Raw genomic sequence first — 11963 nt, 5'->3', positions numbered from 1 at the left:
CAGCTCCCACTGAAACCCAGAGGTGTTCAAGACGTTCACTAATTCTGGGACTTATTAGTCTACATTTATATTGTATTAGCACCTAAAGGTCCCAGCCAGGATCAGAACCTGATTGTGCCAGGTCCTTACTCCAAAATAACGTATAATCTAATTACAGACCAGACAAAACAAATTGGTGTGACAGAAAATGGGAGAAAAGTAGGCAGGGAAAGTAGGTTAACAATATGATTTTAGATTACATAGACTCAGAAAGTGTGTACAGTTTGATGTGTCTGCATTATTTAAATAAGGGTAAAATGACATGAAATAAATACAAACATTTAACAGTAAGGATGATTAACCATTGGAACAAACTACCAAGGCAAGTGGTGGAGTCTCCATTTCTTAAAGTCTTCAAGACATGATGCCTTTCTGGAAAATATGCTTTAGTCAAACACAACCTGCTGGGCTCAATATAGGAGAAATTGGAAGAAATGCAACGATATACAGGAGGTTTCAGGCTAGATGATCTAATGGTCCATTCTGGCTTTAAAATCTATGAAATCCCTTTCTGTCTCTCTGTGTTGGGTTTGTTTCTAGCCCTACTGATCACCAAGTGGACGACTGCTTGCAGTCAGAAGATGTGGCACTTGAGGAGGGATTTGAAGGAGGAGAGGACCCTGACTTTATGGATCCGTTCAGAAAGGGTGCTCCATACTTACAGAGAGGCATGAAAGAAATCACTCTACAGTTATTGGAGGAGCGGACAAAGGGACAGTCAAGGTTCCAGTCTTAATCCCTAATCTGAAGATGACAGTGCTTCCTTCCATCCTACCTCTCCCTATCCCAACTCTAAATTTGGCCTCCTCCCTGTATCACCAGAGAAACCAAGCTCCATTGAAGGTTGGGTAGCTAGATGACAGCACTGAATGGGAGGCATACAGGTGATGGGGCACTGAGGCCAAGAACAAAGGCCCACCACTGGCTGTGATGGCAGCCCAGAGCACCAGCACTGGCGGCATATCTGTAGTTGGAAACTTCTGCCTAGAGTCTTTCCTGGCCAGCTGTATAGATAAAGTTCTGGCAGGCCTCAGAAGGGATAGGGGGCGCACCTGGTCTCTTGTCACATTATCATAGTTTCATCAAAGTCTGCAACAAAAGGAATCAAAGGGTTCCAAAGCATTTCCAGGGAGAGAAAGACAAACTCTAGGGGATCTGGGCAAGCCTTCCAGAGTCCCATGGCCGCTAAGAAGCCAGCAGTGGTTTGAGAAAAGAATATTTCTGAGAGAAAGCTATTTTGCATTCCTTCCCTTAACTGTCAGTCTGCATGTTCCTTTCACACTAATTATGTGACCTTCAGAGGCATTAGAGCTGCAATTCCCAGCCCTAGGAGAGGACAACACATTCTACTGTTAAATCGAAGACATGAAACCCCAGAGATTAAACCAAGATGGAAGTTCCCGACACACAAACACACTGTCGCTGTGAAGAAGGAAGATTTATTTAAAGCCATGGACCAAAGCAAGAATATTAACAACAAGCTAGAAACACCAGTAACATCTCTGGGGTGTTTTTATTAGTATCACCCCTTTGTAACGTTTTAAATGCTGCTCTTAAGGAAAATGCTGATAATCCTGCTGAAGTACTCTCTCTGAACTTTTGGCTGAGTGTCTGCCAGGCCACTCCCCTGCAAGGCAAAAATGTAGCAAACTACTTCCCTAACAATGTAGGTTTTAAGTAGTGGGCCTAAAGATCAACTAGATTTCTAAGTGGAGACTAGTGCCTCCTCTGGGTAAATGCCCTTCAAACATTCTTTTGAGAATGGACCATGGTTTCTAAATAAATGAATTTTTAAACATTCATGTTCTCTTCCTGAAGGAGGAAGAAACCCTGATCTGCAGATCTTTGCCAAGCATAGAAACTGACTCAAAGCAGAATCAAATGGAGTTTGAAAACTGAAGCCAGACCCTACTCCCAATGACAGTTTTCCCACTGGTTTCATTGGGAGTAGGATCAGGGCTTCTAGTTTTAATAGTACCAGTTTTATAAACAACATAGGTGAAATCCTGGCCCAGATAAGTCAATGGCAAAGTTCTCTTTCAACAGGATGAGGATTTCACCCTATGTCTTCTATTTGACCATAAAGAAGACCCATCCATTTCCTTCTCCATCACATGGGTATTTTCAGATGCTACAAGGACTTCTTATCTCTGTGCTTTGTTTCTGAATTAACTCTGAGGAAATGATCCCTAAAACCTCCTAAACAATTAAGATTGTGGCAAGTGATTATGCTAAATCCAGTGAACAGCAGACTCCCTTAGTTTTGGGGATGGAGCAGTAATTGACAGCCAAAAAGAGAGATCGTCTCATGGAATTATATATCATCAGTGTCATCAGTCCTTTGCCATGGAATCAAATCTAAGGACAATACAACTCCTTACATCACTTGATCAGAGATGGGCCATTGTAAAATGTGGCGTCAGCTAGTTTTTTCCACAATGTTTTTTGAAGAAAAAGTGAAGTCACAGCCTTGGTATTACTTTTTAAAATGATGAATGGGAAATGTAACATTTCCCTCTCCTCTTCTTTGTAATATCCCTCCAACCCCCATAAAAATACCAAATAATTCTATTCACACATCAATCATACAAAATCATCTAGTTCAAAGTGATCTTTTAACTGTAGAGGCTCTGGGCTGGAGATCCTGCTGTCGTTACACAGGCAAAATTCCCATTGACTTCACTGGGCTTCAGTTGATTTCAGAGGGAGGTTTAACTGCCTAGGAAGTGCATGATCACAGCTTGCAGCAGTGTTTCTTGAATTCCTTGATTACTTTTGTACAATATTTTTTTAAAAACTGTTTAGGATTTCTCTAATAAGTAATGCATTGCAGTGTAAATGTCTGCCCTCTGCTTTTAACAGCATTAACTACAGCCCCTGAGTTTTATTAATCCCCATTTGGTTTTCTTTGCATACAAAAAAAAGAGGGGTTTGACAATAATCTTAAAACAAAAATATAAATTTATTTCTTAAGTGGTTTTTACTTACCCTTTAAAATACACACTGAAATGCTGACACACAGATACTGCTTTTACAGTATTTGTGTTATATGAAAGTAAGATTCAGATTTTCTCTTAAACTGAAAAGCTTCCTGCACATGAAAGCGACCATAATGAAATTGTGAAGCTCATCTTATATTCTTTCCACAATATAGGAGGGATATTCCCTGTAAAATTAAAGTCAAGAATAAAACAAGACCATTAGGATATTAAATATGCCAAGATACATTCGCTGTCTCTAAATCAACATTGTTTACTTAGAGAACAGAAACCCTTTTTGCACAATGTCAAAGTGCAATTAGTTCTTTATACAATAACAATGTAGGGTGCATTAATTTGGATTGAATTACTAAGAAAATAATAGAAATGTTTATAACTTCAATTTTAATGCCAATTGAGTTAATTGGAGCCACTGCTGTTTCAATAAACATTCAGTTCAATAAGCCACTAAGCACTATATAGTGTCAAACAATCTATTTCCCAATGTACTTCTGAAAGAAAAAATCAAATCTACATACCTGGAACACCTAGGAGGTGAGGTAAAATCTTGATATGTACCAAAGCTTTGTATTAGATGTGGGGCCCAATTCTGCATTCGCTGTGCAACCCAGCCTCCTCTTTAAGTCAATGAGGGTGCTGGCTGCACAAAATAGTGAGTGCTGGGTGCTAAGTAGGTTAAGCACTTTCATTATGAAAATCTATTTACAGACATCTCTGGAAAAAATGACATGCTTGTTCCCAGCCCAAAGGGGTGTGTGTGTGTGTGTAGAGATCAATACAAATTCTATTTTGCTCTTTTTAAAAATTGACTTTGACACGGTTTGAATGGGAGCTCTGGATGTAAAGTGCTTGTAGGGTTGGGCCCTGGGAATGTGAAAAAAGGTGTTTTCACATTTTAACAGTTCCTGATTTTTGTTTGTTTGTTTGGGCAATTCAAACAACAGGTTTATTTTTAACATGTCAGATTTGCCAGTGACTTTGGTCTGATCCTGCACTCTTTATTCAAGCAAATGTCCAGCTGAATTGTGCCTAAGTAATAAGCCTTTGGCTGGTCCAATAAAATTTGGTTTGGAAATAGCCAAGTTACAAGTGTGTGAATATAGGGAATAGAGAATTAGCACGATTGTCCCACATTTCCTGTTAAAATTCCATTGAAGTCAACTTAAAGAGAATTAAGGATCTGGCCCTAAATGTTTAAAAACACACCACGTTGGAGAGCTTTAGATAGACACATAACAAGCATGACATGTACTGCAACAGTGTAGTCCACTGTGAAAACAGTCTAATAAATGCATTAAGTTGCAAATTCAAACAGCAGCTAAACAAACAAATGTAAGGCCCAATTCTGGCCTCAGAGGCACACCCAATGAAAGCCAATGCACATACACCTCAGGACAGAATTTGGCCCTAAATTGGTTCATTTTAATCTTACAGTGTACGACTGAACATACAAAAATAACTGAGGGGTCCAACATGATTCCTCCAATCTTCCTCCTCTCATTGAGTTCGCTGGAAGGGGGATTAGGCCCACACTTCACTTATTTCCATGGGGTTTTTCTTCTTCACTTTTCCCTTCCACATTTTCACTAAATGGTGTTGCCTGAATAATGTGTACTGAAAATGGCAATCACACCAACATAGCTCCTGCTCCCCTTGACTTCAGTGGGGGCAGAATTGGCCTTTCTGGGTTCAACACTGAGGTAAAGGGACTATCACAAGTGTGTCAATACCCTTTCATAGCACAGGTGATTCCTTCATGCCAAATACTAGATTAAAACTCTTTTTGGAAATCTCTTAGAATTTAAAATCTATGTTGATACAAATATCCCTATCCGCCTATCTCGGAGGGTAGGTTGTGCTTGACAATTATGGTTACTGGTGGAAAGAAACATTTTAATTAGTTTTAAAACTTTTAAAAGCGATTTAAAGGAGCCTCTCTGTAAACAGTGATAGTCACAGTTCTGGGATCCAATATCACATTACCTGCCAAGACAAGACAAGTTGCACCATCTAGATTACTAGAAGGCCTGGAATCCTAGCCCTCCAATAAGATTTAGCAAGTGGGTTTTTTCCCCTGGCAGTTTAATTCGTCAAATCTGATGCTGATTCAGAACCGAATAATGCCAATCCTGGACTTTGCATCATACGATTCTAAATCCCACTGGTTCTTTTTTGGCGGGGAGGGGGAAAGGAGAAATGAATGTTTATGTCAGGTTTTTTTGGCAAAAATGGCTGCTATCTCAAAGCTGCTCAGAGGTGTAGAGCATTAGAAGTGGTCTTGGCTAAGGTAGATCAGAGGGTAGAATGCAGGTGAGATGATCATAGGTGTTAAATAAATTCACTGTGTTCTATGATTCTGCAATGCTTGCAAAAATAAAGAAAATTGAGTGTTTAAAGCTTGTCAACATAAAGGTGTAAAGATGTTTATCTAGCCTTGGGTGTTCACTATATGATGGATTTAAGTGTTTAACTTCTTTCAGTATTGATGGGTAGTTAGGAGTGCAAATCTCCACCTATTAGCGGAGATCAGTAGACCCCATAGTTGCTCAATAGCTATCTCGTAGTGTAAAGATACTATTCAATGGTGGGAAATGCAGTACACTTTTTACATTATATATATTAGTGACGACCATGCACACATCATTTCTGGCTTAGCATAATCTAAGAACTGTATGATGATTTCCAGTATATTATACTGTCTACTATCCAGGGCTGCCCAGAGGGGGGGGCAAGTGGGGCAATTTGCCACAGGGGCCCCCACGAGAATATAGTATTCTGTAGTATTGCAACTTTTTATGGAAGGGGCCCCCAAAATTGCTTTGCCCCAGGCCCCCTGAATCCTCTGGGCAGCCCTGCTCCCATCATACATGCTCTATAGCTACCAGTCTTTCTGCAGAATCTTCAGAGACAGAGGACAGCTTCCTGTAAGAAATTCCAAGCAACATTGTAAACAATGAATGTTTCCTACAGTCTGTGCATATGCTTATGTATCAATCAGTACACATCACAGCAGAAAATGTATGCATGTGCTCTGTGTATGTCTGTGATCATGTATAGATATAAACAAAAAGACACAGCTAGAGAGATAAACACATATCTCATGGTCCTTTTCACTGCCGTTTGGAATTTATGATAGCGTTTCTATTTAGGTCTTCATTAACATTTTATGTAATACTGAAGAGAATAATGCTCTTTATACACAGAAATGCATATATTAAAATACGCATACATACCAAGGTTGAAAAGCAGTATCACCACCAGTAATAAAACTAAAATGGTTGTCACACAACAGCCAGGGTCGTTCATTAGACAGACACACCGTCATGGACTCTGGGTAAGTTTCCCAATTGCACCTGTAATTTTCATATGACATGTATAACATTACCTTAAGCATGAAGTGCAACAAAATTAAAAAGACTCCCTTTACTATTCTTTATTCAACACTTCCAGCAAGTGCAAAAGGTTGGCTGGTTTAAAAATTGAATATTTACATTTCAAGCACTCTTACTTGAGGAACCTTTACAACAATAGCATGCAAAGACTGCTAAAGACATTTCTCCCCCCCCCCCCATCTGCTTTCTAAATATACATGTGGCAACTTACTAAATAGCACCCTTTGTGCTATAGAGATTGCTATCAAAAGCGAACCTGCAAAATAAAAAATCTGAAGACACAAAAATGCATCAAAAATTAAAATAATAATAAAATATTTAAAATCAGTAAATGCATTATAATTCAGAATGAACAAAACACTATAATCTTATTTTAAAATGTCATTTCCAGGGAGGCAATTGTTTACCCCTTAGAGGTGGGCCATAGATAGCCAATTAATGCAACTTAATTCTGTAGTTGTTTCTGTTTAAAGAGTATTTGGAATGATTTTTTTCTGTTGTTTATGATCAAACAAACGAGCCCTGCTAATCTTATATTTTATCTCCCTAACATATGGAAAAGCTATTTATCCTAGCCAATCACAATAAAGTGAAGAAAACCCCATTTTATGGAAAGGTATATATCACAAGTTTGTTCATCATTAAAGATATGATTACCAGTGAAAACCCTCCAAAAGTGGCACATTTATGATTCCAGGAACAGATGGGGACATACATTTTCCTTGCAAATACTTTTGAAATTGCTCTACTGGTAGCAGTATAAAAATGATATACAGATGCCAGTGCCAACGAAGCCAGGACAAGAGGTCCAGATTTACACAGTAAAAGCTTCACATACGCTCTGTCAGCTTTGATTGATCTGTACTATACCTCAGAAACTTGTTGACTGGTAAAGGAAACAGTGCAAATAATTCACTGCAACAAGCCAGATAATTCACAGAGCCAATCGGTCTGCTTCACTTTTCCTCACCAAGATGCATCATTTCCCAGCATGAGCAGTATTCAGTGTCAGGGAGGGGGAGGGAAAAGGAAAGAAAGAAAAAAAGAAAGAAAGATAGGAGTAGCTCACACAAAAGAAAAGGCAAGACAAGAGAAGTTGTTTTGGGTAATGGGCCCAGCCATCTACCTTTTCCACTTTGAGCCCTAGCAGAGCCATTCAGCCCCAATTGTCATTATCATATTGATTAAGTTCATCAGAGTGCAATTTTAGGTTTAACGCCAACGGATTGGGAAAGGGAGCAAAGAATTATCTAAGAAAAGCACAACATTCTCACCGCAGGGACGTTTCCCTGTTCCAGTTCATTGATGGAGTTGATTAAGTTTAAATGAAGCAGACACTGGATAAAAGTAAGGGTATTGACCACTGGGCAGGGCGGGCTGTGCTTGAAAAGGCCTGATACATGCAGAAAAGCAAGATTTGCTAAATGCTCTAATCTTCAATCAAATCTAACATCAATACAGACAAAGTTTGGTAATGAGAGATTCAATGAAGCATGCTGGAGAAAGAATTAATCCTCTTGGTCTAAACTGGGTTCAACTTTGAAGCCTGCTCCGAAGGAAAGACAGTTATCTAAATGCTAAATAAGAAACTTATTGTACTTTTCATGGCATGCTAATCTTTTGTCTATTTCATCTCTATTATTTGTATGCTCATAGATTGCAGTTGTCATGGTGATTATATCAAACCACTCGGAGCGGATGGCTGCGAGGACTCAGGGCCTCCATATAACCCTCAACCACACACACAAAAACAAAAAAACAAGGCATGGCAATTACGCCCCTTCTGTCCGGCTGGCCAGACCCCCAATATTGCCCTGCGGGTGCAGGTCAGGAAATTCTTTACGCTACCAGCCGGGGAACTAGCAGTCACCCGGGCCCTGGCCACTAGCTCTTTTCAGTGCAGCGATTTAATTTGCTGTGGCAGTCAATACCGTTTTATGCACCCCTGCTGCCCCACCCCTTGGGAAGGGAGACCATCCAAACCAGCGAGATCGCTCCCCTCCACGCTCAGCCCAGCCTACGCTAGGTGCTTTTTGTAGGCTTGTCTTGATAAGCTTTTGATGTCACAAATCAAACACTCGCCAGGAGGTAGATAATGGGGAGTGTGATCTCCTCGATTTGTACATAGCTAGCGCTTTGCATCGGCTCTGCCTTGAACTTTTGGGAGGGAGAGTAAAACAAAGGAGTGGAATTTGACAATTGCGATTGAAAGGGGGGAAAGCGCCCGGGCCAGCGGGGGCTGCAGGCCTGTCCTTCGCATGGATCCGCTCCCTGCGCACCACCTGGAGGGACGCAGGCTCCGGGCTCCCTAGGCCGGGCAGCCATTGACAAGGGGAATTAGGATTCATATATGCAAATGCCTAGGGGCCGGCAGACACTTTAATTGAGAAAGATTGGAAGGCAGGGGGAGGAGGAAGCGGTGCGAGCAGGAAAGGGAGTTCGGTGAACGGCACTTGGTTCCCATTTGCAGACAGGCTGCTCGGGACAGCCGTAGGAAGCGCCGCGTAGTTTGTTGGCAAACAGCGAGCTCGCCTCCTCCCTCCGATCGCCGGGCGGGGGCTCGGGGAAGGGCCGCGGCCGTGACAGACAAGCAAGCTACGCCTTGCTGCTGCTATTGCAACTGCTGCGTCTTGTAGGCCTGATACACAGGAGGGGACCTGACCCGCAGGCCCAGAGCTGCCACTGGCCACATAGGTGAGACACTGGAGAGATAAAATAGACCAGAGAGGACAGATCAACTACATAAGATTGGCTAGGCAGGCAGACCAGACAGGAGCCAGGCAACCCAAATCGGTCAGACTGCACAGACAGACCGCCCAGATGGATACACAGACAGGCAGATGCCTGGAGAGAAAGACCAGCCCTTGTCCAGGGGCACCTGCTCCCTGTCTGCCCAGAAAACGCCAAGTCCAGTTTCTCCCTAGGAATTTGAGGGAGTAATCAGGATTTCACTGCAAATGGGGAGAGGGGGTAGAGCGACCAGCAGAAGGGCATGAGGAGTCTAGGCAAAGAGGGGGAACTTCCCTTTGGCTTGTTTCACTATTATATAGTCATTTGGGCGCACAAAGGTAGTACCCCAGCTTTTATGTGTTTTACAAAAGTTACCAAATTAAGGTCGGATTAAGGATCCCTCCAGGATTGGAGGGAGCTTTAGAGGCTGGGAGCGGCAGATATAGCCCGGCTGTGTTTATGAAAAGCTTAAAAAGTAATAAAAGGGGGGAGAGATTCCGAGAGAAAGTAACATGTATAACTCTTATTAAAGGAGCAGCGAGCAGGGCTGTGAACTTGAATAACTGTTTGAACTTTAATTTGTTCATTAACAGGATTTGCCCCTGACTGTGAATGTTATTACTTCTCTAAAAGCGAGGTGCAAATGCAAAGCCATAATGAAAGAGCCTCGCAAAAAGTTAAATGCCTAGTAATTACACTTGTCTCATTGAAAACTTAAAGTAATACAAAAGTGATGAAAAATGGGAGCTGGGCTGATATTCTCCCAATGTCCCAACCTTTAAACAATAGAAACGGAAAGCTTAAGGCCTCCATTTGAACTTCATCTCAATTCGAGAGCAACACACTAAGCTTGTGCGAATATAACAGAGACCCACTGATCCAGCTGAACTCTAGGTACCTAACTCTAGGTATATTTAAAACGGTTATGTTTAAACAAGTAAAAAAAAACCCCTTAGAAAGTCTTGGATTTTTTCTTTTGTTTTATTTTCCTTTTCCTCAGTGGGGGAAGTCTGTTTTATTCCTCCGTTTTAAGTCTTGAGTGAAACATGGTGTCAGAAGTCTGATCTAATCTGCATGTTTGTCTCCTAAACAGGGCACATTAGCTCCTCTCTCCCCCATCACACCGACAGTAGATAAAACTCTGGAGATCTGGAATAAAACAAACTACTGCTCCTCTCAGAAGGTATGTGACTTTGTACTGATGCTTTTGCCTGTTAGCTCCGCATTGACTGTCTTTTCATCTGTCAGTTATTTCTTTCCTGTTTTTGTCAACTGTTTTTTATATATTCACTTGTCATCTGCATCCTTCCTCAACAGGAACATGCAGCCAGGTCGCAATTAAATATACAGATACACGAGCTGTTAGCAAGATTTTACCCTCGCATCCGAATCAGAAAGCAGCAAAGTTTGGGGGGGGAAGGGGGGATGATTGCCATGTCACTTATTCTTTATACTTAAAATGTCTTAAAACTCGCCGGCAGAGCGATGTGTTTGTTATTCAGACACTTTCTTTTGTTAGTGTCCCTTTCGCTACCGAAAAATCTTTGAAGTATTGACTTAAACTGCTGCTTTTTGGTTTTTAAACTCATAAATGTATTAAAGAGAGAGAGTCCCCAAAGAGATTGTCTACCAGCTGCTCTTACCCATTCGCTTCTTCACAATTTTCTCCTCATCACAATCACTATTTCGAGAAGAAATAGTGGAGTCAGATGGGTTTGATGCTCAGTTCTCTTGATACTCTCCCCCTGGATATTATTATCGCTTGTCTTTACACGCGTTGGAGGGGATCAGCCGACGTGCTTCTGTTGTGCCTGGGAAACATTCATACCAAAGTGTCAGAGAGGAACCCGCGTTAGCCTGATCTTACCCCTCTCCTGCCATCACCCCCTGCGGGACCAGGGTGGGGGGAGCCTCTGCAAAGGGAAACCCGACTCAATCGCTAACTGGCCCGTAACGGCTCCTTGCCACGGCCCTTGGAAAACGTCAGCCCCCCCTGCCGAGCGGGCGAGTTAACACAGCTGTGGGGCCCGGGGCCCATAGCTCCGGGGTGGGAGGAGCGCAGCCCCGCGAGGAACGGAGAAATACAGACACCCACCCAGCGGGGAAGCTGCAATGGCTGGGCCCGGCAGCTCGCAGCCCAGGCCTGGGAGGGCTGCCCGGGAGTAAAGACGGAGTCTCGGCGGTCTGGCAGCGTCCTGCAGCAGCTCAGCTCCTCCCCGAAGCTGGCGAGCCGCCCCGTCGGACGGAGCTCGAGCCTGCAGCCCCCCCGCCGGCCCTAGGAGAAAGGGAAGGCCCCCGCCCCCGGTCAGCCCCTTTCCCGCCCTGAGAGAGGCCGCTCTCGGCCCGCTGCGGGCGCTGGGAGGGAGCGAGGGAGGAGCAGTCCGAGCTCCTGCACGCCCTCCGCCGCCGCACGCCGGGCTGGCTGGGGGATTTGTTTACACGGGGGAGCGGGGCGGGGAGAGAGGACTGAATAATTGATATGGCGGGGCCCGCGCGTCTCCCGAGCTTCCTTTCAGGGGGAGGGGACTCGTGTTCTCACAATAAACACTGCACTTCCAAAAAGAAATTGTAATGGCGTGGCGGCCAATTAAAGCAATTAGCTCCCACCAGCCTCTCTCCCCGCATCTCTGTTCAGCTGGAAACGCTCAGAAAACAACTCCTCCCAGGGGCTCCCCTGCCAGCCCCACACCCCCACGATGGACGGGAGGCGCTTCACGTGCTCCCTCAGGCGTGGGTGGGTGTCTGGCTGTTCGCCTCCCCCTTCCCCGGGCATGGGCGCCAGCGGGCCAGGAGTGGCCCCACA

The 11963-nt window shown here is 43.4% G+C and overlaps 1 long non-coding RNA gene across 2 annotated transcripts in view; it reads right to left on the bottom strand.

Moving 5' to 3' along the window:
* Nucleotides 1-11383, bottom strand: part of LOC112109891 — a 29780-nt gene extending 18397 nt beyond the window's left edge. For both annotated transcript variants that reach the window (XR_002908356.2, XR_002908355.3), the window contains exons 1-3: nucleotides 11256-11383; nucleotides 10804-10971; nucleotides 6272-6391 (exon numbers count right to left, since the gene is read on the bottom strand). This is a non-coding gene — a long non-coding RNA (uncharacterized LOC112109891). The remainder of the gene's footprint in view (nucleotides 1-6271; nucleotides 6392-10803; nucleotides 10972-11255) is intronic.
* Between the last annotated feature and the right edge of the window lie 580 nt (nucleotides 11384-11963).

Source organism: Terrapene carolina, unplaced genomic scaffold (genome assembly GCF_002925995.2).
Source record: "Terrapene carolina triunguis isolate 2854851 unplaced genomic scaffold, T_m_triunguis-2.0 Scaffold210, whole genome shotgun sequence".
Lineage (NCBI taxonomy): Eukaryota > Metazoa > Chordata > Testudines > Emydidae > Terrapene > Terrapene triunguis.
The sequence above is the reverse complement of the archived record's forward strand: the minus strand, read 5'-3'. Positions and strand labels throughout refer to the sequence as shown.